A 23427-nucleotide genomic window follows, 5' to 3' on the forward strand; every position below is an offset into this window, starting at 1 on the left:
TGTTCTTTGGGTATGCTATACTAATGCTGCACAAGTTCTGTATAAGTTTACTCATTATAATATTGTTGTAAATGCAAACAAGCAGAAAAAAACCAATGTCCATAACACGTTAAATTAATTATAGTACATCAATAAAATAGAATACAGTGGGAGAATGAAAAATATTTAGAAACCGCTCTACATAGTGATATGAAAGATGTCAAAAAAACATAGTATAGCAAAAAAAAAAAAAAAAAAAGACTAAGTACAGAACAATGTATGTACTATGCTAAATTCAGTGTAAAAAAAACAAAGCAGAGGAGTAAAATAAAAATCATTACTCATAGATCTGCTTATATGTGTATGAAAAAATTGAAAAGGATACATAAGAAAACAGTAACAGTGATTACTTGGTGCAGGGGAGGGAGGAGCACTGAGGGACCAGGATATTAAGGAGACCTGACAGTCCATGTTTTTATACTTTTGTTGAAATATGTGTCTCTATCATCTATTTTAAAAACTAATTTTAAAAATCCCTCATTGGACGTGTTTTTTTTCAAAATTTTTCCTTTACCAAGTGGCTACTTCTCTTTCTACCCTCTCTAAAGGGTCCAGAAAGCTGGCTCGCTCCTCACTCCTCCCAGAATTCCCCAGAATCTCACCTTCCATTCTCCTCATAAATACCCGCAAATGTGGCCCTCTCCTAAATTCTACCTCCAAACTTACTACTTACCAACTCTTTAGAGAAGTGACCAAAACAAGGACCCTCTGTGCAAAGCAATTCTCCCTTACTGGTGGAAGGGTGGGAGGTGGGGGTCTGACAACTACTCTTCAGTAGTTTATTGGAGTTTTTTGTTTTTTTCTAAACAGCTACATTCTTTGCCCAGAAGAAACGCCAATAAATGATAGTTCCTCCACCTCATGAAGTACTCATTTACCCACTCACTAGTGGTGCCCCTCTGTCCACAAAACACAGCATTAACCACCCTGTGACCTTCTCCTGCTCTTTATTTTGGTGAGTCCAGATGGATATGCATGAGCCGCCATCCCTCTTATCTAACATTGAACTAAACTACATCTATCTCTAAATAGGCCAAAGACTCTGCCCAAATTTGGAGAAACATTGAAGAACTAGTCAAAACTGAGGATTTTTGGCTCAAATTCAAGATGAAAAGGATAAACAAACCCTGCCCAAAAGGAACTTAGTTCTCATATATTTTCTTGCCTTTCTAATTAAAGCCAAATGTTTGAATATTTCCCAAATTATCTGAAATGAAATTCACTGCATTATTTTGCCTTTCAAAAGCAGAGGAACTGGGCTCATCCGGTAGCTCAGGTGGTTGGAGCTCTGTGCTCCTAACACCGAGATCACCGGTTCAATTCCCACATGGGCCAGTGAGCTGCGCCTCTAAAGCTAAGATTGTGAACAACGGCTCTCCCTGGAGCTGCGCTGCCGTGGGCTACTGTGTGCCGGTGGCCATTGTCGGTCTGCCGACTGCCTCAGCAGGGGGGAGCACAAGGCTCATAATACCAGCATGGGCCAGGGCGCTGTGTCCTACACAGCTAGACAGAGAAACAACGGCTTGAAGTGGGGGAGGGGGAGGCAGAAGATGGGGGGAAGCAGATGAACGTATGTTTATATTGTTAATTGATGTATTTCAATGCATGCTAGTTTTTTTTCACTTTGTTATGGGGTGCCATGAATCTCCACTGTGGCTGGCCCAATGAGCTCCATGTTTTGATGAATTGATCTGCTATCTGGGCCACACATACACCAAAGAATTATGGGAGCCCCACGTGGTCAAAATACTATCTTACATGACTTTTTGCCATTATTTTTATCCCTGCCAAGGATACAGGGAAGCCAGGGAAAAGGACTCAGTGATATCAGGGATCTGTTAACACCAACAGTGGAAAAAGTGAAATCTTCTGACTTGAACATACTTTAAAATAATACAAAAACTTCAGCAGTAAATTTCAGGATTCACTGTAAATATTAACCCATTTGATTTCCATAATTTTAGATGGATATAGTTATTCTATAAGTCAGGAAATGAAGACTCAGAGATGATAAGTAAATTTATCCAGATCACACAGCTAGGAAGAAACAATCCTTTGAGGTGCCTGAATTAGGCTTATCTTCAATGATCCCAGAGTAAATCTCTGTGATTATTAAGTTTAATAACTCTATCAATAATGGGTATTCCCAAATTCAAATGAGTTTAAAATTTTATGAGGCTATCTAATGCCTCAAGAACAGTGTCTATGAAGGTTGGGAATTCCAGAAAATAGGAGTGAAGAAGGTTAATTTATTCTGATAGAAGGATGATTAATGCAAGGTAAGATTACCTATCTCTAATTAACCTATTCCATCATTGAGTTATTAACAAGAAAGATATGGATAGAGGAAATGTCACTCAGAGAGAATTCAGCTGAGAAAGTTTGAAGACAGTACTGCTGTGGGAATAATAATCGTATTTGTTAGCCATTGGGAATGCTTAAAATCATCTTCATATTTAAGCCAGAACCTAAAATACTTCTCTATTCAAACCTCTGTTAAGGGAACTAGGAGGCGCAAGATTAACAAGTACATTTTAACATCGACTTAAATTTTAAAAATGTCTTTCCCAGGTCTTAAAGAAGAAATATGTTTATTTTCAGGTCAACGCTATTCCTGCTTATTATAAAGCCTCTCTAATAAAAAGTTAAACATTGTTACTGAGCTACGTTCTTGCCTGAGCCATGAGTTAATAACAGGCCTAACTCCTCTCCCTCACTCTGACAGCCATCTTATACCTGCCATCTTCCAATAGGAAGTCAGACAAAACAACTATATTATTCATTAGTAGTACTTCTGATGACCTTTTAATTCAATGCTCCTTTAAACATCCCTAACTTAAAATCTTTGACACTGAAAAGATCTGGTTTGCTAGATCCTGTAGGTAAGAATTTGTGTTTGTTTTTTCTTTTCATTATAGACTACAATATCAAATAAGAACAAAGGATATCTTTTAGTCTAGTTTTATGCTCATAGTAGAATGTTGAATGTGATTTTTCCTGTTTTCTTGGAATTGGTTCTGACGGAAAAATGGAAAAAAAGGCATAGGGATTCCATGCTTTTAAAGACCTCTCTGACCACTTAGACCAAAAGCTTCCATGAGGGACTTATTCAATGGTAGGGGAACCACTTCTGCTACTCCCAACCAACAGCTCAGCCCTGGGTGGGCAGAAAAATATTTCCCCGCAACCCACCAGAAGCCAAGTGAAGGCAGGGTTTCAGTGGAATACAGAATAAGGTAGGGAGGAAACGTTGACAGCCTACTACTCTGCTGGATACTTGCAGAGTCAGAGACCTAGAGACCAATCCGAAGCCTGCCTTCAAAGTGCAGTGAGCCCTGTGAGGGAGTCTGTGGGAAAACCTGACTTGTATCTTTTGAAATCTGGGATCCTATCTGAACCCCAAGAATTGTGCCTGCTTCTTTCCTGGAGATTTTAAAGGTGGAGCACTTGCTGGCTGAGCCCAAGAACATGGGACACGGAAACAGACCATGTTACAGGGAATTTAGGAAGGAGGTGAAAGCAACCTCCAACCCATTCCAGGTTTTCTAACCTATCAGAGGGTACAGAGGAGGACTTCCATGTTTGAGTCTATATGAAGAAATATCAATCAAGGAGAGGAGAAAGCCCAAGCCCTGAAGTTACCTGACAGCTCCTCTTAAGAGGTTTGGGATATGGACCAATGGCTAGACTAAAGGAAGACATGGGGACCCTGTCTATGGGTGCCTGCAGTGATGTGGTGGACCAAGGTGAAACTAATTAACCCTAAAAATTGCACAAAGTTATGACACCACCACACCCTCAGTGACCACCAGCAGTAATAGAATCATGCAGGTCTTGTGGGGAGGGGCCCTTCCTCATCTCTAGTAAGCAACCTCTGCCATCTCTCATATTCCTCCTCCCCAACAAAGGACTTAGATGATAGTAGAGGGAATTGAGAGGATTATATTTGAATCAGATTTGTGATTGGATTTTTACACTGGAGTGAAATTACTTTGGTTTTGCTTTGTTTTTGTTTTTTTAATAACTGAAAGTGATGAGAAAGTTGTGGAACATGCCCAAGAAACTATCTTGGGAGATTCTACAAAGCACTATTGGGAATTGTGAGTGGAAAAAAATAAAAACATTATTATGTTAATATCCACCAAGTAGAGTTCTACTCAATAAAACTGTTTACACTAACATGTTGACTTTCTAAAGCAGGCTGGGGAAGCATTTACAATCTTGCTCCCCAGCATATGTTGTCAGTTTAGCTCAAATAAACTCATAAAAATTCTCAAAAAAAAAAAAAAAAAAAAGCAGGGTGGGAGAGTTTGTGTTTTGTTTTTCAGCAGGGAGGGGTTACATATTGTCTCAAAAGTAGTGGACAATGAGAAGAACAAGAACAAAAAAAAGTAAATTCTTAAATGTGTGTATTACAGAACATTCTAAAAGAATTTTTTTAAAAAAATCAATTAAGAGAGCCAAGATGGCGGGGTTGATAAACACTGCCTGCTTCCTTCCGAGAACAAATTAAAAATACAACTAAATATAACAATCAACCTGGAGAACCATCTGAATTCTAGCTAAACAGAAGTTTTCTAATGAAGGAAATAAAGAAGAAGCCACCTGGAGATTGGTACGAGAGGCAGAGACGCGAAACAGGCTAGCCCCAAACCTCCGTGTGGTAGTTGAGAACTAGGAGGGATATCTCGGCTGCAGAGGCTCCCCCCAGAAGAGCAAGGGACCCCAGCCTCAAACCAGTCTACCCAGCCCAGAGAACTAATGCCGGAAAGAGGAGATCCCACAAGAGCTGGCTGTAAAAAACAGTAGGGATTCCAACCACCCAGGTGTGACAGAAGGATGCAGGAAACCCAGATGTCCTCTTAAACAGCCTGTGCACAGACTCTCTTAGTCGCAGGCACTCACCTTGGTCTTGGGCAGATGGACAGTAACTTGGAGGGTGTCGTTAACTCATGAGGGTCAGACTAAAGTGTGTGGCTTTGTAGCAAGGGCTGGAGAACAATCACCATTTGGCACGTGTGGGGTCCATCTCCTGAGTAGCCAGCAGGCAGGCACCATCTTCCCTGTTGAGCCCTCCCCCACAGGCTAAAACTGAATCTGATTGGCTGAGTGAGCTCCGCTGCTCCACACTGCTGACTCACTGGAACCCCACCCCACCCAACTCCCCCGACACTAGAAGCACTTTCTCCATGAGCAGTCAACCCCACCAGAATTGCATTCTTTCTTGGAAAACTATCAGAGTCCACAAGCCCCAACCCGGTGGCGACTGGTTTCGGTGTGCTCTGAGATTTTTGCTGAGTAGCTTTAGGCTTAGCACTGGTACCAAACCAGAGTCTATGTTAACCTGGTGAACACAACTCTTCCCACAGAAGTGACTCCCTGAAAGCTCACCTTGCCCAACTAGTGTACCACATGAGGCTTTATCAGTGGCTGAACCTTAACCTTTTTGCTGCGACATTCCTTTATAGTCAAATGATATTTCCATGCCGCTGACTGCAGCGTTTTTGACTTTACCCCACAAGCTCAGTGTTCCAGAAAGGAAGTTTAGGAAAGCAGATGTATATTTTTCTATATCTTTGTGTTTTTCAAGAATGAATAACAATAGAAAATTTTTATACTTTAAAGTAATCATTTATTTTAATAAAATGTAGTACCTTAACTGTATTTACTTAACATATAAATACTGTAATTATTTCCTGTGTATTTCTGACATATTTTGGAGAACAAACTTGAAATCAATTAACACAATGAAAAGTTTAAGGGAGCCAGCGGGTGGCAGCAGGCCTCACAGTGTTCTGGCATTTTGTGGAGCTACCCTAAGGCCTGGTACTGGTGGCAAACCTCCTCAGTCACAGTGTAGACTCCAGGTTAGCACAGGCAGCAAACAACAGCAGATCACTTTGTAGCTCCTACCAGATAGTCCCCAGCCGGTCACAGGCAGTGGGTGACCTGAGCCTGCACCACAGCTGCTCCCAAGAGGCCCCAGAACCAACATACTTGGAGGATGGCTCTGACCACAGCAGAGCACTACCCAATTAGCCCCACAAGCACACCCAAAGTGGTCTCAACAGGCACAAGAGCCCATTGGGGCAAATCCTGCTCATTAGGGTAAGCACCCTGCATAGCAGCCTATAAGTTGTGGATGTGGCCAAACCCCACAGCCAATCAGCCTGAGGGTGAATCCCACCCAGTAACATGCAAGAGCAATCAAGTCTCAACTATAACAGGAAGGTACACATAACCCACACAAGGGACCCTCCTGGAGCACCTGGAGCATATGTCCAAGGAAACTGGGCCAGGGCCCCACAGGGTACCTACAACATAAGGCCGCCTGGCCAAGACTGGGAGACATAGCAGCCCTACCTAATACATAGAAACAAACACAGAGAGGCAGCCACAATGAGGAAACAAACAAATACGTCCCAAATGAAAGAACAGGAGAAATCTCCAGAAAAAGAACTAAATGATACAGAGGTAAGCAATCTACCAGAGACAGAGTTCAAAACAATGGTTACAAGGGTGCTTGAGGAATTTAGTGAGAACTTCAACAGAGAGATAGCAAACATAAAAAAGGATACAGAAACCATAAAAAAGAACCAATCAGAAGTGAAGAATACAATAACTGGAAACAAGAATGCACTAGAAGGAATCACCAGCAGACTAGATGAAGCAAAGGATCGAATCAGCAATTTAGAAGACAAAATAACATAAAACGCCCAATAGGAACAGCAAAAAGAAAAAAGAATTTTTAAAAATGAGGATAGTTTAAGAGACCTCTGGGACAACATGAAGCACAACAACATTCACATAATAGGGGTACCAGAAAGAGAAAAAGAGAAAGCAAGGGATTGAGAACCTATTTGAAGAAATAATGATTGAAAACTTTCCTAACTTGGCAAAGGAAATAGACATACAAGCCTAGAAAGTGCAGAATCCCAAACAAGATGAACCCAACAGGCTCACACCAAGACACATCATAACGAGCATGGCATAGGTTAATGAAAAAGAGAGAATCCTAAAAGCAGCAAGAGAAAGGCAACTAGTAACTTATAAGGGAGCCCCCATAAGATTGTCAGCTGATTTCTCAACAGAAACTTTGCAGGCCAGAACGGATTGGCACAAAATTTTCAACATGATGAAAAGCAAGAATCTTCAACCAAGATTACTCTATCCAGCAAAGCTATCATTTAGAATCAAAGGACAGATAAAGAACTTCCCAGCTAGGAAAAAGCTAAAGGAGTTCATCACCACTAAACCAGTATTACAAAGTATGTTAGAAGGGGCAGCCAGTTGGCTCAGTTGGTTAGAGCGCAGTGCTCATAACACCAAGGTTGCCTGTTCAATTCCCACATGGGCCAGTGAGCTGTGCCCTCCACAACTAGATTGAAAACAACGACTTAACTTGGAGCTGATGGGTCCTGGAAAAACACATTATTCCCCAATATCCCCCAATAAAAAAAAAAAATTAAAAAAAGAAAGAAATAAAAGAACACACAGTATAAAAAAAAAAAGAGAGAGAGAATGTTAGAGGGATTTCTTTAAGATAGTAAAAAAAAAAAAAGATCAAAATTATGAATGATAAAATGGCAAAAGCTACACATCTATCAACAATTACTTTCGATGTAAATGGGTTAAATGCTCCATTCAAAAAACATCAAAGGGGTATGGATAAGAAAACAAAACCCTTACATACACTGTCTACAAGAGAGTCATTTCAGATAGAAAGGCACACACAGATGGAAAGGAAAGATATGGAAAAAGATATTTCATGAAAATGGAAATGAAAAAAAACAAAGTTGGGGTAGCAATACACATACCAGACAAAATAGACTTTAAAACAAAGGCTATAACAACAAAGAAGGACCCAGTAATCCCACGTCAGGGTATATATCTGAAAAAACTCAAATGCTACTTCGAGGGGACACGTGCATCCATATGTTCATTTGTGGCATTATTTACAATAGCCAAGATGTGGAGGCAGCCTGGGTGTCTGTCAATGGAAGAAAGAATAAGGAGGAGGTGGTACACATACACAATAGAATACTGCTTGGCCATGAAAGGGATTGGGTTCTCGCCCTCTGGGGTGGCATGGATGGATCTGGAGGGTACTGTGCTGAGTGGAGTGTAAGACAGAAAAAGACAGATGAAATGTGATTTTGCTTATATGTGGAATTTAAAGAACAAAATAAACAAACAAACAAACAAGCAAAAAAACGGAAACAAACTCATAGATAAAGAGAACATGTTGATGGTTACCAGATGGGAAAAGGGTTCAGGGTGAGTGAAAAAGGGGAAGGGAGTAAGAAGCACAAATTGATTGTTACACAGTAATCATGGGGATGTAGGTTACAGTATAAGGAATATATTCAATAATATTGTAATACCTATATATGATGTCAAATTCGTACTGTATATGTTGGGGTGATAGATGGAAGAGGATTAGGGGGCAGAATAAAAATGTTGAAGGGATTAAGAAACACAAATTGGTAGTTACAAGATAGTCATGGGGCTGTAAAGAAAAGCACAAGGAATATAGTCAATTATAAATATAGTAATAATTATGTATAGTTGAGTACTAGACTAGTCAGGGGGACCATTTCTTAAATTACACAAACATCTAACCACTATGCTGTACACCTGAAATTAATATAAAATAATATTGACTGTCAACTATAATTGAAAAATTAAAAAGGGGGGAAAGGTAAAGGGGAATAAGAGGTCCAAATTTCCTGATATAAAACAAATAAGTCATGGGGATATAATGTACAATATAGGCAATATAGTCAATAATACTGTGATAGTGTGGTATGGTGCCAGATAGTTGCTGAATTTATCACGGTGATCACTTCTTTAGGTACACAATGGTGTATACCTGAAACTAATATAATATTGTATATAGCAAGGTTTTAGCAATATTTTAATAAAAATCTTTAAAAACTCATTTGATTTTATTGTATTATAAAAATTGAAGACACATACTTACCTGTCTTTTCCAAAGAGACATTCTTAGTAAAACCAACCTTGGATTTGCATAAGATCTTAAAGTTTTCAATGCACTGTTTTGTACTTCAACTTACTATGTACAAGAGACCAAACTCTCATTATTCACTTTCATATCCACAGTATACACAACAGATCTGAACCATAGGAAATGTTTAAATGGTGATTTTCAAATTAATCTGTCTCTTTCTACCCTCTTTTCCCCTTTGCTGTCGTATTTTGGTCGTATTCGTTGAACATTTGGGGGAAGGGGATAGTTTTAATTATTTTTAGAGTGTACATGCACTATTTTTGTAATTAAGAAAAACAACAGTTAAAAAAAAGATTACCATTTTATTCATCTTCCTCTCCATAGCAAAGCATGTTTTATCCTGCATAAATTCAATACCCACATGCAATCTACCAGTGCTGAACATCTCTTGTTTTTGCCAGAGTTGCATCCATTCTTCTCTTAATAGCACCTTTGTTTTCCTTTGAGAGAATTACTCCTACCCCATTTGATGCAGTCTTGTTGAACCCTCAATCTTTTGGCCAAGTGGGTGGGCACAAGACCCAAGCAAGGCCCTTTAAACATTAACCTTTCTCCTCAGTATTTGAATCCTGAACAGTAATACAAGAACAGGTGATGGCAGAGCCAATTGATCCCAACCATGGTCATCTTAAGAAGCTTCCTAATACCTATGCCACCAGAGCTACAGGCTTCCTGTATTTCTGAGGCATGATTGTTCAGCCTGACTTTTAATTCTGTGAGCTACCCAATATACTTAAAATAAATCTTTCCCCTTCCTTCCCCAACACATATACCCTTAAGTTAGAGTTGGTTTTTGATTGTTTGGGACCAAACAGCACAAGGACCTTGGGGTAGGCCACAACTCATCCACTGTCCCTCTTCCAGACTCCTCTTCTCTTCCTTTACTCTTCTGATAGTTTAAAAAACTATTCATTTCAACGTTCAATATTCATTCCTTCATTTCAACCTCTCTAGCCAATATCCTCAACTTACTTGTGCCATGTCTTTCTATTAACTGTTTGCCTGATAAAAAACTGCCTTCTCCACTCCTAGCACTGGAGGCTGCTGGAAAAAACACTATAACTATTCAGGTTTGTGTCTCAACTCATTTTCAGGTTTTTTTCCTCAGATCTTTCTGGTTTTTGCTCAGAATTCTTTCTGTTTTTTTGCTTGTTTCACTTTCTCATTAGCTACAGTTATTTCAGAACGCTCTCCACTTTCCTCAAATCTCCAACTAAATCACTCCTTCTCAGCAATGGCTGCACAGAGGAAGTAAAACCTATAGGATGGAAATTCACTTCACTGCCAGACAGGAAACTCTCAAGCCAACCTGTATTGAACCTATTATTCACTCCCACTCTCTACTGAATTGGGAACATGCTCTTTTTCATACTTAATACGAATTCTCAGGATTGCACTCTAGATCCCATCCCTTTCTACTGTCTGAGAGAAGTGGCTTTATCAACTACCTCTGTCTCTTTCATTTCTTTACCTCACCCTCTACATTGGCACCTTGTCAAAAACAATTCTTTCCTGAATGAGTCTCCTTTTCGCTTCTGCCCTATCTTTCTCTTCTCATTCAAAACTAAATTGAAATAGTTGTATACCTGTCCTGTTTGTGAAAGAAGGGGTAGGGAGGGTCGGGGAAGGAAAAGTGGGAGCAGCATGAGAAAAGTCTGAGCCTACCTGATACAGGATGAAGATGGCATCACACAAAGGTCAGTCCCATGTGGAGAGTCTAAGCCTGAGTTGATGAGAGTACATCCATGTAAAGGAACAGCCTGATGTGGGTAGCAGAGCCCACTCAGGGAAATAATGCATCTAAAAAGTCAAGGGAATAGCAGTGGAAAGAAGAGATTGATTATATACAATGGGACTGAGCAAAAAATATAACAAGGCCAATGGGAGCCAGGTTTCTCAATGTCAGAGAAGGGGGTTACATATATGGAAAAGGAGAAAATTAGAACAAACCCTGAAGTACTGGATTAGAACTGATGGTATCAGTGCATACTCATGGTTTGATAGATATGCAAATGTGTGTGTGTGTGGTGTGTGTGTGTGTGTGTGTGTGTGTGTGTGTGTACATATCCTAGCTCTCTTCATTAAGAAAGGCTTAAAGCACTACACTCCAAAAGCAAAGAGCACACATAATGCCCAGATCTTGCCCAGGTCTTCTAAATATTATTCTCCACTAAAAAGACTCAGGGCTAAAATGCTGATTCCAGGGCTAAGGCAAGAAAAGTACAAGATGAACTTGTTAATATCTTGTGACAGAAAGAAAGAATGTAGTCAAAAAATGATGGAGACATGGCAAGAGAACATAAGCCACATGGAAGGGGTTTCCAGTAGCTAAATTGGGAACAATTTGAACATCAAGATAAATAATGATAGTAATGAATTAAGGCCCATAATAATCAATATTACTACAAATAAATAAATAAATTGAAAGTTTGATGAGGTATGGGATACTTGCAAAGTCTCAAAGAACTTCTCCAACAAACACTAATTTCCAAGAAAGGAAAAAAAACTAACTTAATATTTGAGAATCCTGACAGACATACCCTTAATCAAGTGACCATCAGTAATAGGGCAAATCAAAATTGTCATCTGACAGGATCCAATGTGAGGAAAAGAGGTCTTCCTATCAAAATCTAATAATTCAGCCTTTTTCAACTGAACCACAGAACACAGTGATTATTTTCTCAACTCTCTGAAGAATGGTACATAATTAACATCATTCTAGGTGTAATGAAAGAAGTTAATTTTTTCATACAAAAAGGATGTTAGGCTTAATTCTCTTCCAAAATCCTAGTTGGAAAAGGCCCACATGTACATTCCATAATATAACTGGTCTGTAATCTTCAAAATGTCAAGGTTACTGAAGACCAGGAAAGACTGTATTGCTACTAGTTTCCAACTAAAGGAGAATTAAGGCGCATGACAGCTATATGCAACAGATGATTCTGAACTGTATCTGTTTGTTCTAAAGTACAGTACTGAGAGAACTGGTGAAATTTGATTGGAATTTGAGGATTAGATGGTAGTAATGTAATATCAACGACTTGATTTTCATGGTTGTATTGTGGTTGTGCAGACAAATGCCCTTATTTGTAAGAAATATACAGTAAAGTATTCGGGGTAGTAGAGCATCATAATGGTAAATTACTTTCAAATGGGTCAGGAAAAAAAGGTCTGCTTACTGTGCCTGCAAATATTCTGTACATTTCTTATTTTTTCAAATATTTAAAAATCAAAAAAATTAAAAATGAATATAAAACTGAATGAATATAAATTCATCATCATCCTCACTCCTTCCCTATGTTTCTCATCTCAGTGAAAGGCTCCACCATTCACTCACGGAGTTGCCTAAGCCAGAAACGCATTGTCATCCATGACTCCCCTTCCCTCCACTATAATACATCAATCAAAGTGTCTTCCTCTGTACCCATATATATATAATCACACACCAAGTTCTATTGATTTCTACATTCTAATTATCTCTTGAACGTATCCATTCTCTCTAGCTTCTCTGATAGTACACAATTCTGGCCACTATCATCACTCTCCTGCATTACTGAAACAGCCTATTTCAGTCTCCAAGTCTCTTCCAACCCATTTTCCACACATCAGTCTGAGTTATTCTAAAATACAAATAACATCATGTTATTCCCCTTAAAAATCCTTCAGTGTTCTTGACTGCTCCTAGAATAAAGTCCAAACTCCTTACATTGCCATACGTACTGTTTTGCCCAAGACAGTTTTTGTTAATTTTTGTTGTACCAACATAATTATTATTAGCCTCCCTTTCACTCTAAAGGACAATTATATGTTCTGGCTAGCTATATGATTCTGATAATCTGGCCTCTAATCTTACTTCTCTAGATTGATCATTAAGCAATCCCCCAATTTCCCTCTCCTCTCTCATGAATCTCAACTCTTCTGGGAAGGCTCAACCTTTGCTAGTAGCTCCTTAACACTATACTAATCCTATTGGTAAAACACATCTATTGCATACATATCTCTATTGTAACTATTTGTTTATATTCCCTCTTAAATTGCAAATTTTGTAAAGGTAACTCTGCCATTTAGGGTGTGACCTTGAGCAAGTTACTCAACCTTTCTAAGCCTCAGTTTCCCAGCTGCAAAATGAGGATAACTGCATTACTGTTAAGATCAAATGGTCTAAAACATGTAAAGAGCTTAGCCTACCATCTATATCATTTTATATTTAAAGAATTATGTAAATAGTCAAATGTATTTTTCCTTCTAGAGCTCCTTAAAATTGTCTTCTTTTCATATCTAATCTTTTGATTTTGTTTTATGTATCCTATTTATCAAGCAAATAGAGTTAAAGACTGCTTCTTCTTAACACAAATATAACAAGTCTCTCCTTGATAGAGTTCTTTTCAACTGGATTTACATCCTTAAAAAAAATATGTTCTTACAGAAAGTTATCTTCTGGGAAATGAGATAATAACAGAAACTATTAGCACCACTCAAGCAAGGAGTATTTCCTCCCTGTCCTTGTAGCTAAACAGCAAAGCCCCACCGCAAAGTCTACATATATATTGTATAGCAAATATGGTTATTTATAAGAAAAATATACCTAAACATATTATAAAACAGTGGAGGCTAAATGTATAAATTTGTGGAAAACCATGTTTTCTAACACTTAAATAGTCATTTATTAATAACTAAACATTGTTTCAAAGAGGAAAGTCCTATTATTAGTAAAAATAATAATTCAACTAATTAATGGGCTTTACAGACTGGACATTGTACATGATACATTTAAAGATCTTTTGAGTCTCATACTTGTGAAGAAAATATGTGGGAATTTTCTGTCTATCTTATACTGTTTCTTTTATAAATTTTAAGCTAAAAATTCTGGCTTCCAGAAGTGAAAATTTTAAATTACATGATTGTACATGTCTACTCACTGACCATATTCTTTCTCTAAATTTAACTATCATGTTTCACCTTTGCTACCTGTATAATTTTATCATAGATCTCCTTTGTTTAGTAAGTATATAAAATAATACACTAAACACATGCCTACGACTTTTCTTTTAATTATTAAGAGAAAACTAATTTATCTTTTCAGGAGTTAAATTCATACAAATTTAATTTACAGCACTCACCATTGCTCATGCTCTCTGATATCTTGCCAGTATCCAAAATGTTATATCTCATTTCCATCATAAATCCATAAAAAATTGCTTCTCCATAGCAAATATTGAATTATTTTCCACCTAAATATTTCATTGCTTCTAAAAATAAAAAATATTTTAAAAACATATGTAAAATTATTTAAAATTATATACAAAGGGTGCCAAAAAATGTATATACATTTTTAAAAAGGAAAAACAAAACTATTAAAATTGTAATACTCAATATATATCAATAACAAATATATACCAATAACAAGTCACATTTGGTTTCTGCAATTATAAGAGGTGATCAAAGTGGTTACCATCAGCATCCAGACACTTCGTCCAGATACTTCTGATTACGGCAAACTACTGCTTGAACAACGTTGACCCAAGTGTCCACTAGTATGAATTTTTTTAGTACCCTCACTACATATATATATGTATTTGTACACATACACATACACACACACACACACACACACACACACACACACACGTGCAGTCTGACAATTAAGTTTGCGAACTTGTTGCAACAATGTTGCTAACCGTTTTTGATATCAGAGGGATTATTCATTATGAATTTGTACCTACCCGACAAACAGTTAACCAAGTTTACTATTTGGAATTGCTGGAAAGGGTCAGTGAAAAAGTTAGACAACCTGAGCTTTTCGCCAACAATTCATGGCTCTTGTATCACGACAATGCACCGGCTCACACAGCACTGTCTGTGCGGGAGTTTTTAGCTAGTAAACAAATAACTGTATTGAAACACCCTCCCCACTCACCTGATCTGGACCCCAATGACTTCTTTCTTTACAAGGTAAAGGAAATATTGAAAGGAACACATTTTGATGACATTCAGGACATAAAGCGTAATACGATGACAGCTCTGATGACCATTCCAGATAAAGAGTTCCAAAATTGCTTTGAAGGGTGGACTAGGTGCTGGCATCAGTGCATAGCTTCCCAAGGGGAGTCCTTCAAAGGTGACCATAGTGACATTCAGCAATGACATATGTAGCACTTTTTCTAAGATGAGTTCGAGAACTTAATTGTCCAACCTCATCTGTGTGTGTGTGTGTGTGTGTGTGTGTGTGTGTGTATCTAGAGTTTCACATACCCAATTGTTGTATTTATCAAACCTATGAATGAATAAGTATTTGTTTTTAGTGATTTTAATTTCTAAGAGACATCACCTATATATAATCTCAACATACATAGCAAATAAAATATCATATAATTGAGATCTTTGAAATAAATCTTTCTATTACTTACTTGCAAATCTGTTCAGAATACTTTATTAAATGTCAGCTATGAAACTATATTAAAAATATAGACAAACAATATTGTAAATTTCATTTAACTTCCTCAAATTCTTACAGTCAGGTATTTTGCTCTCTGCTATGGCATACAACTGTATTTTTCCTAAGCAATCAAAAGTAGGCTGGAAGACTCTTTGCTCATCAGTTATAAATAATGGTCCAAATGTACTATAAGTAGAAAAATGCTGAAAGGAGATATATGTATATTTAATATGATTATTACTTTATAACCATAAGACTCTACCTTAGCACAGGCCAGGAATACTTATTTACTTCGACTGCAATTAGACGATACATTATGATGGTTACTTTGTGGCAATCGACATACATTTATAAAATGATGGTCTGAATTTAATTCTTATTTTTACTTCATCAGACTCATGTGTTTTCATGTGTTATATGGAAAAACTTCCCATAAGATTCTGCAATCTTACAATAAAAATTGTTTAAAGATAACATTCCATTATCAATTTATCACATATCAATAAATGTTTATTGGGTGTGTATTATGTGTCAGGCACTATGCTAAATGCTGGAAATATATAAATGATTAACACTTGAGCACTAGATAAGACATGGAGAGTGCCCTTGAGAGGCTTGGAGTATTATAAAAGAGACAATAAATGTACACATTACATAAAAGATTGTTAAGGAATAGGGTTTTTAAAAGGTGCTGTGAACACCTAAGAGAAACACATAATCCAAACTGGGAGAGGAGGATGGTTACAGAAGCCTTTTTGGAGGAGACATTGATAAATAAGCCTACTGGCTTGCTTGCTGTATGGCCTAGTGATTAGGAGCATCAGCTCAGCTGGCACCACCTGTTCCTAGCTGTATGAGATTGGGCAAGTTACTTTATCATTCTAAGTTTGCTTCCTTGTTTATAAAATAGATATACTGTAATAGTATTTTACCACGTAAGGCCATTAAGAAGACCAACAAAGATAATACGTGAAACAAAATATTTTATGGTTATAACATAACAATCACATTAAAATGCTAGTATTCCAGATATTATAATGAATATCTCTCTCTGTCTCTCTGTCTCTCTCTCTCTCTCTCTCTCACACACACACACACACACACACTCACACACACACACAGACACCACTCAGTATACAACCTGGTGATTTCTGGATTTCTTGGATTACATATACATGTCCTATACAACTATAAAAGGAAAAAGCTACTTCATCCCACCAACCCTGACCCCCTCCCTCCCATCGTCTCTTACCAGCCAGGCTTCCCAATTCCCCAAAAAGTCTTCTTGACTTCCTGTCATTACTAGACATACCTGTGCTATGTCCACTCTTTAAATGTGAGCCTGACCACTGAGGCATCTCTGGACTATCTGTCTACCATAACTCTCCTCATCCCCCTCTGACCCCACATCCAACAGAGGATGGATCTCTTGCCCTTCACCCTCATAAGGACACTCTCAAGGTCACTCTCCATGTCTTATCTAGTGCTTAAGTGTTAATCATTTTTGTATTTCCAGCACTTGGCATAATGCCTGACACATAATAGACACCCAATAAACATTTACTGATATGTGATAAATTGATAATGGGATGTTATTTTTAAACAATTTTTATTGTAAGACTGTAGAATCTTATGGGAAGTTTTTCCATATAACCACATGAAAACACATGAGACTGATGAAATAAAAACAAGGTTTAAGTTCAGAACATCATTTTATAATCATAAATTTCTTTCTATCAGATTCTCTACAGCAAAATAATTTGAAATCCATAATTACAAAAATGATATATCAATTTGTGGCGGAAAGCTTCAGTTGCCTCATATTTCCACTAACATATATTAAGTAGTTTATATATGAACTAAAAGATGTTTACGAGGTGTGATCAAACAATATGGTGAACGTTTAAATTTTTTAAAAATGTATTACAGTAAAAGACACATTGCCATTAATTACCCTCAAAATACTCCCTCTTGCTTCACACACACTTAACCCCTCCTTCTTGCCACTTTCTGAAGCAGTTCTGGAAGTCCTCTTTCATGAGTGTCTTCAGTTGCACTGGCGTGGCTGCCTCGATGTCCTGAATCATTTTGACTTTGGGGAAAAGCCAGAAGTTACACAGTGCTAGATCTGGTGAATAAGGTGGATGAGGACACACCGTAATGTTTTTATTTGAGAGAAATTGCTGTACCAGAAGTGATATGTGACATGGAGCCTTGTCATAATGGAGGATGATTTACAGCACACTTTAAAACATACCTTCTCTTAACCGTAACTCACACATGACTGACTGCACCGAATAAGTTGAAACTTGTCACATACTGTTACTGAGGGTCGACAAGCAGCTTCCCGTATTGAAGATCCCTGCCTTTCTGAAGTAGGAATATTTTTCCTGTGAGTCCCCAAATGATGCTGGATCTGCTAGCAGTTTCTAGGTGTGGGCTGGGGTCTTGTCTCGTGAAGCCGAAGAATGGACACACAGACCAGGGAGAGGCAAAAAGTTGTAAGGAAGATAGTGTATTACAGGCAGGAGAAGAGGTTGCTGCTCCCGAGTGGGAGGGGGTCCCAAGTGGGGGTGCCCAGTGACTGAGGCAAAAGCTCTTACTTTTATACCTTCCCTTGCCTGTATGGGAAAGGGGATTGGAGCCTTCTAATTCAATTCATTTATCATGTTTGTCCTGTTTGCCCATCCTGAAGGGATTAACAACTAACCCATTCCTACCAGATCTACTCCTTTGTCCAGGCAAAAGGGATTTGAGATTATTTATTAACCTCAAGGTGTATTCTCGTGTCCCTGTCCTGGAGTGAAGGAGACATTCCAGGACCTAGAGTTTCAGAATATAGCTGTTTTTTTTGTTTATTCCACCAGGGACCCCCCTGTCTACCTAGCCACATGCTAACTATCCTGTCTCATTTCCATTGGATGGCACTAGGCAGCAGCATTCAGCATATTCTCTGATCACAATGGGAAAGGCTCCGTGTCACACGTGTCATCACTGCTTGTATGGCAGTTTCTTCAAATAAAACCATCACGGTGCATCCTCCTCCACCTTATTCACTGGATCTGGCACCGTGTGACTTCTGGCTCTTCCCCAGTCAAAATGACCATAAAAGGTAAACATTTTGAATTGATTCAAGACATTGAGGCAACTAAGACATTACAACTAAAGACACTCACGAAAAGACTTCTAGAACTGCTTCAGAAAGTGGCAAGAATGATGGGATAAGTGTGTTTGAAGCAAGGGGGAGCATTCTGAGGGGGATTAATGGCAATGTGTCTTTTACTGTAATAAATTTATTTAAATATTCACCATATTTTTATTTTTAAATTTATTTAAACATTCATCGTATGTTACACAAACAACAACCCTAAAACCAACTGCTGATTATCCAAATGTGAATTTACTAGGTCATAGATTAAAAATGTGAATTTAAGGGTTAGCTTTCACCTAACCCGTTTCTTGACCCCGAAACAAAAGTTCATTTGAAACCTTAGACTTCTGGAGGCAGTGAGTCCTCAGCAAACTTTTAAACTTAAATTGTTCCTCCTCCTTATAACTTTTCCACAACAAACACTTCCTTCATCATAACTACTTCTTCAATGTGGTAGCAAATAAAATTCCCCAACAATAGGAAATATAGTAACGTGTAAACTGAGCTGATCACATATGGGAGAGAAGCAATAATTCTCTCTCACAATTTTTAAGTTATGGTAACATAAGGATAATAATTAACAACAGTAAATAAAACTAACCTTAGGAGGCAGATCCTTGAAAAATGCTTCCATTAAACAGCATTGAGAAGGCAGTGGCTGTAAATAACAAGTTTAGGTCTTAAAATCATTTATAATAAATTTCTCTTCAACAACAGAAAAAATGTAGATGATTGGAAGAACAACATTCTCCAAGCAAGCTATGAAATATGAAACTCCATTTAGCCAAATATGAATTTGATATAAAAAACTGAGAACTAGTTCCTTTCAATTACACGTTGCCACTAGAACTCAATATCATCACAAAAATATTAGTTATTATAATTATAATGTTTTTACCCTCGTGACATTAAATTACATAAAATTGTGCTTGGTCAAGTCATAACAATAGTTCAGAAAAGAAATTTAGCATTTCTGATTCTTTTTGCAGGCCCGATATCACTTGAGCCTGGATAAATAAACTGCCGATTTATCTAATTTAGCAGGCTTTATGGGTTACAAATCCATTCAAGAGACTGTCCCTTAGAGGCATTAATCAGATCTATTGCCAAAGAAGTCTACACAATTAAGAAGCATTGCCATAGTTTAACTGACAAGGCTCTTCCTAGTTGTACTTCTAGATGGAAATGTACCAAAAAGTTAACAGTGGGGTATATCTCTGGGTGGACAGAATTATGAATAATTTTACTTTAAATCAAGAAACCAAACATAAAAGATTAAAGGCATTCACATTTCACACTATTTCTTAATGAGCAAGAAGAGAAACCAAATTTGGTACTGAATTTTCTCACAAAAATCCAGAACACATTTTAATGTCTATTAAGTATGAAGAATGCAATGGACATACCATATAATTAACTATCAAATATAAAAAACAAATCTTATTCATTTTGGTAATACTATAGCAAATCTTACCTCCAGTCTCCACACCAAAATCAAATCCATGGCATTTTGAAGATGTTAAATGGTTGTCAGTTACAAAATCTTGAAATTCAGAATACCAAAAAATAAACCAGAAAAACCTCCCTAACTTCTATGGTGCTCAAGGTGTTAGTTAAAATAAGAAGCAAGCATGGATTTCACATTTTTTTTGAAACAGGTTATTACTGCTAATATGGTTATTCTTATAGTCACATATCAAAACTTTCAGTTGACATGGCTGCCTTTTTTAATATAACAATATTGAATATTTTGATATATTAATAAGTGATGATGTGGCAGTAATTTTGACATATTACTGCCTCAATATTATACACCTTGAGATTGAGTTCTTGAGATTGAGTTTGAACCTTTATACAGTAAGGTGGAACAGCACTGAATTAAAAATCCAAGAAAAAAAATACCATAAAAAAGAAGAGTCCTATTTATTTAAGCTCCAAAGAAGCTTTAGAAAGGGGAGGAGGAGCTAGTTATTCTGTCTAGTTGATTTTATTCAGTGTGCCAACTGAATCTGGTAAAGGGGTTATAAGAAGGGAAAGAAGGTAACACAGCAGTGTGATGTTGTTCTGAGGACAGAAAGCAGCATGTAACTGCACATTGACAGTAGTATAGAGTTAGCAGATGAGTAGGAAGTGGCATTTGAGATGTAGGCTGAGATGCAGTAGGAAAGAGTCTTGGTGGTAAAGATGAATAGCTTAAATATAATGCAAAATACAGTAAGGGCCCTGTGAAGCAAGTCCAGAAGCCCAAGATAATGAATGGCTACAGTACAGCTTTTCAAACTAACGGGTTGATATTTCGATAAGGAGTTTTTAAAGGGGAGGTTATAAAAATCACAAGAGAAAACATTCAAAATTTAGTTGCTTTTTTTTTTCTTTTAGAAATACAAACATAAGAGGGATTTAGAGACACCAGAGTTGTTTGTTGTTTGTTTCTGGTGTTTTCATAATTTGAATAAATAGGAGGAGGAAAACAAAATGAAGTAAATTCAAGGTTGGGCACTTAAGAAATAGTCGTGTGACAAAATCCAAAGAGAAGAAAGATGGCAATTAGGGTAGGTGAGTAGGATCTTAAAAATTATATGGGATAAGAAATTCTTGGCAACTTGTCAGTTTTAAAAAGTGTTTAGAAAGACACAGTAAAAAGAAAATAAAGAGAAATAACAAAATAAATAATAAAGACAATGATTTATTATATCCTATAAGTTTCAGAAAGAATAACATAATATAGTGACAGGAATGAATCATTTAATGTGCTAAAACAATTTTCCTAACTACAAGTAAATCTCTTAGAATTATTTTTGGTCAAATGCAAGTCTAGTTTATTTAAACAGCTGACTCTTGTTTTTTCAGAAATAAGTTATATTTCAACCGGAGAAATCTTACTAAACATTCTGAAGAATTCAGCTATTCATCACTAACCCTTAATAATTAAAATAAATTTAATAATGAAGGCTATTGTGTACTGCACTTTTAAATTTATTCCTTGCCCAGTGTTACTTGAATGTTTAATGACTTGTATTAGACCTTAAGGCTGAGAAGCTGACATCTTAGCAAATTCACTACTTTTACCACTAGGTGGCGAAAAAAAACAAGTATCTGTTATCAAAGCTAGTACAAGGTCCCAAGCACTTGAACAACTAGAATTTCCACCAGGTGTCAACCAAGAGGGAAAAAAGGAGACTATTTTCCCCCGCTGAAATACGCAAATTCAGTTCTAAGCCTAACCATCTCAACTCTATCAGAGATAAACGGCCTGACATTAACTGTACAAATAGTTTACATATTTATACCCCCACATAATGTTGTTGAGTCCAATATATTGCCAACTAAAATCCAACTAAATAAAATTTTGTTTCCTCCAAATAAGAAAACAGCAAGCTCAATGAATTTAGTTTATTGTGAATCATAGGGTCAAGTTATCCAAATATATGCACAAGAGTCTAAAACGTTTTAGACGTGAACAGCCCAAACTCTTCCAAAGTATATTCGGTTATGTATAGATAGCTCCAGATTCGCATATTATTTTTCTGTTTCTTATAGGCAGCTGATTGTAAAGAATCTAGGTAAATTTATGTTGTTATGCTTTTAATCCCAGTGTGATTTTATAAAAAGCATTGCCATTTGTTACCAAAATAGTCACAATAAAGAGACAAATGTTATGTCTTTAAGATGTACCGAGTATTACGTTGAGAAAGTCCAAGGCTGAAAATTAAAGCTTTACAGAATTAAGTCCTACTTATATTCCAAATCGTTTTTTAAATACCAATTTCTAACAAAGACTTTCCGATCTTGTTGTAAACATTATGTCTGCTAAAACACTATGTCATGCTACCTTTCATGAGGTGGTACTTTTTTAAGGCCGAACTCTATTCTTAATCCTCAGGACACAGGAGTTATAATCATGTCATACCCTGCAACTCCAGCTGTAGGTGGAGTCTTAAAAAAACTTTTCTTCCTTCGAGGAAGTGGTCAAGCCTTTCTTCACCCTGGTGTCATCATGCAAACAACTTGGTTGTTTTTCACTGCTATCTAATTAAGAGATGGAAGAGAAAGAAATTGAGGAAAAAGCAAAAACCTACTGATTAAATTATACTTGCTTCTCTTCCTTGCTCCTTACAGTATTCTCCTTTAAGGTTCCTTTGGCATCGACTGAGTTCATTTCCACCCTGCCTACAAAGCAGTGGCTTTTCAAAGAAGAAAATCTAAGCCAGGAATGCTCTTGTCTAAGAATATTATTCCTTGTCTGGTTTTATTACGTTTTCTTTTGAAATTCGTTAGATTATGCTCTGCAACCAGCCGCTTGCCCAACCGGTTTCTCCCCTTCCCCCATCGCTCTTCAATCATCACTTTTTCCTACTCCCAGCCAGGCGGTAGTCAAAACCCTGCCGTGCCTGTAACGCGTGCTTCGGGCTGGTCACTCAGCAGTTCATCCTTACTTGGCTTTACCAACAACTCCCCACCCAACCCTTCTTCCCTAGTGACCCCCTCTGCCATTATCTTTAAATAGAGTGTGCTCAGTAAGGGGCTCCAGATAGCACTTCGAGGGTTTACGGTAGCCTGCCTGCCTGCCTACCAATAGGAGCCCGCAATGAAGGGAAGTCAGGTTCAGCCTCCCAGCAGCCCCAATGTCTTCTTCCCCAAGCTGTACACCTACTGTACGAGCAGTCGAGCAAGCGAACGAACGAGCGAACTAGCGAGCGAGGCGCGGGAGGGGGCGCACAAGGAGGGCGGGCAACAGCCGCGGCGTGCGCATGCGCACCGGGGTTGTTT

At 37.6% G+C, this 23427-nt stretch overlaps 1 long non-coding RNA gene across 18 annotated transcripts in view; it reads right to left on the bottom strand.

The window, feature by feature from the left end:
- The window catches only part of LOC109448664 (uncharacterized), a 93039-nt gene extending 69644 nt beyond the window's left edge, over positions 1–23395 (bottom strand). For 9 of the 18 annotated variants that reach the window (XR_012495017.1, XR_012495014.1, XR_012495005.1 and 6 more), the window contains exons 1-5: positions 23312–23395; positions 20132–22686; positions 19259–19315; positions 14191–14319; positions 10736–10870 (exon numbers count right to left, since the gene is read on the bottom strand). This is a non-coding gene — a long non-coding RNA (uncharacterized LOC109448664). Of the gene's footprint in view, positions 1–10735; positions 10871–14190; positions 14320–14987; positions 15181–19258; positions 19316–20131; positions 22687–23311 lie in introns of all 18 variants that reach the window. The other 9 variants (XR_012495021.1, XR_012495020.1, XR_012495012.1 and 6 more) reach the window with 6 other exon arrangements.
- Positions 23396–23427: the final 32 nt, after the last annotated feature.

Source organism: Rhinolophus sinicus, linkage group LG03 (assembly GCF_036562045.2).
Source record: "Rhinolophus sinicus isolate RSC01 linkage group LG03, ASM3656204v1, whole genome shotgun sequence".
NCBI lineage: Eukaryota > Metazoa > Chordata > Mammalia > Chiroptera > Rhinolophidae > Rhinolophus > Rhinolophus sinicus.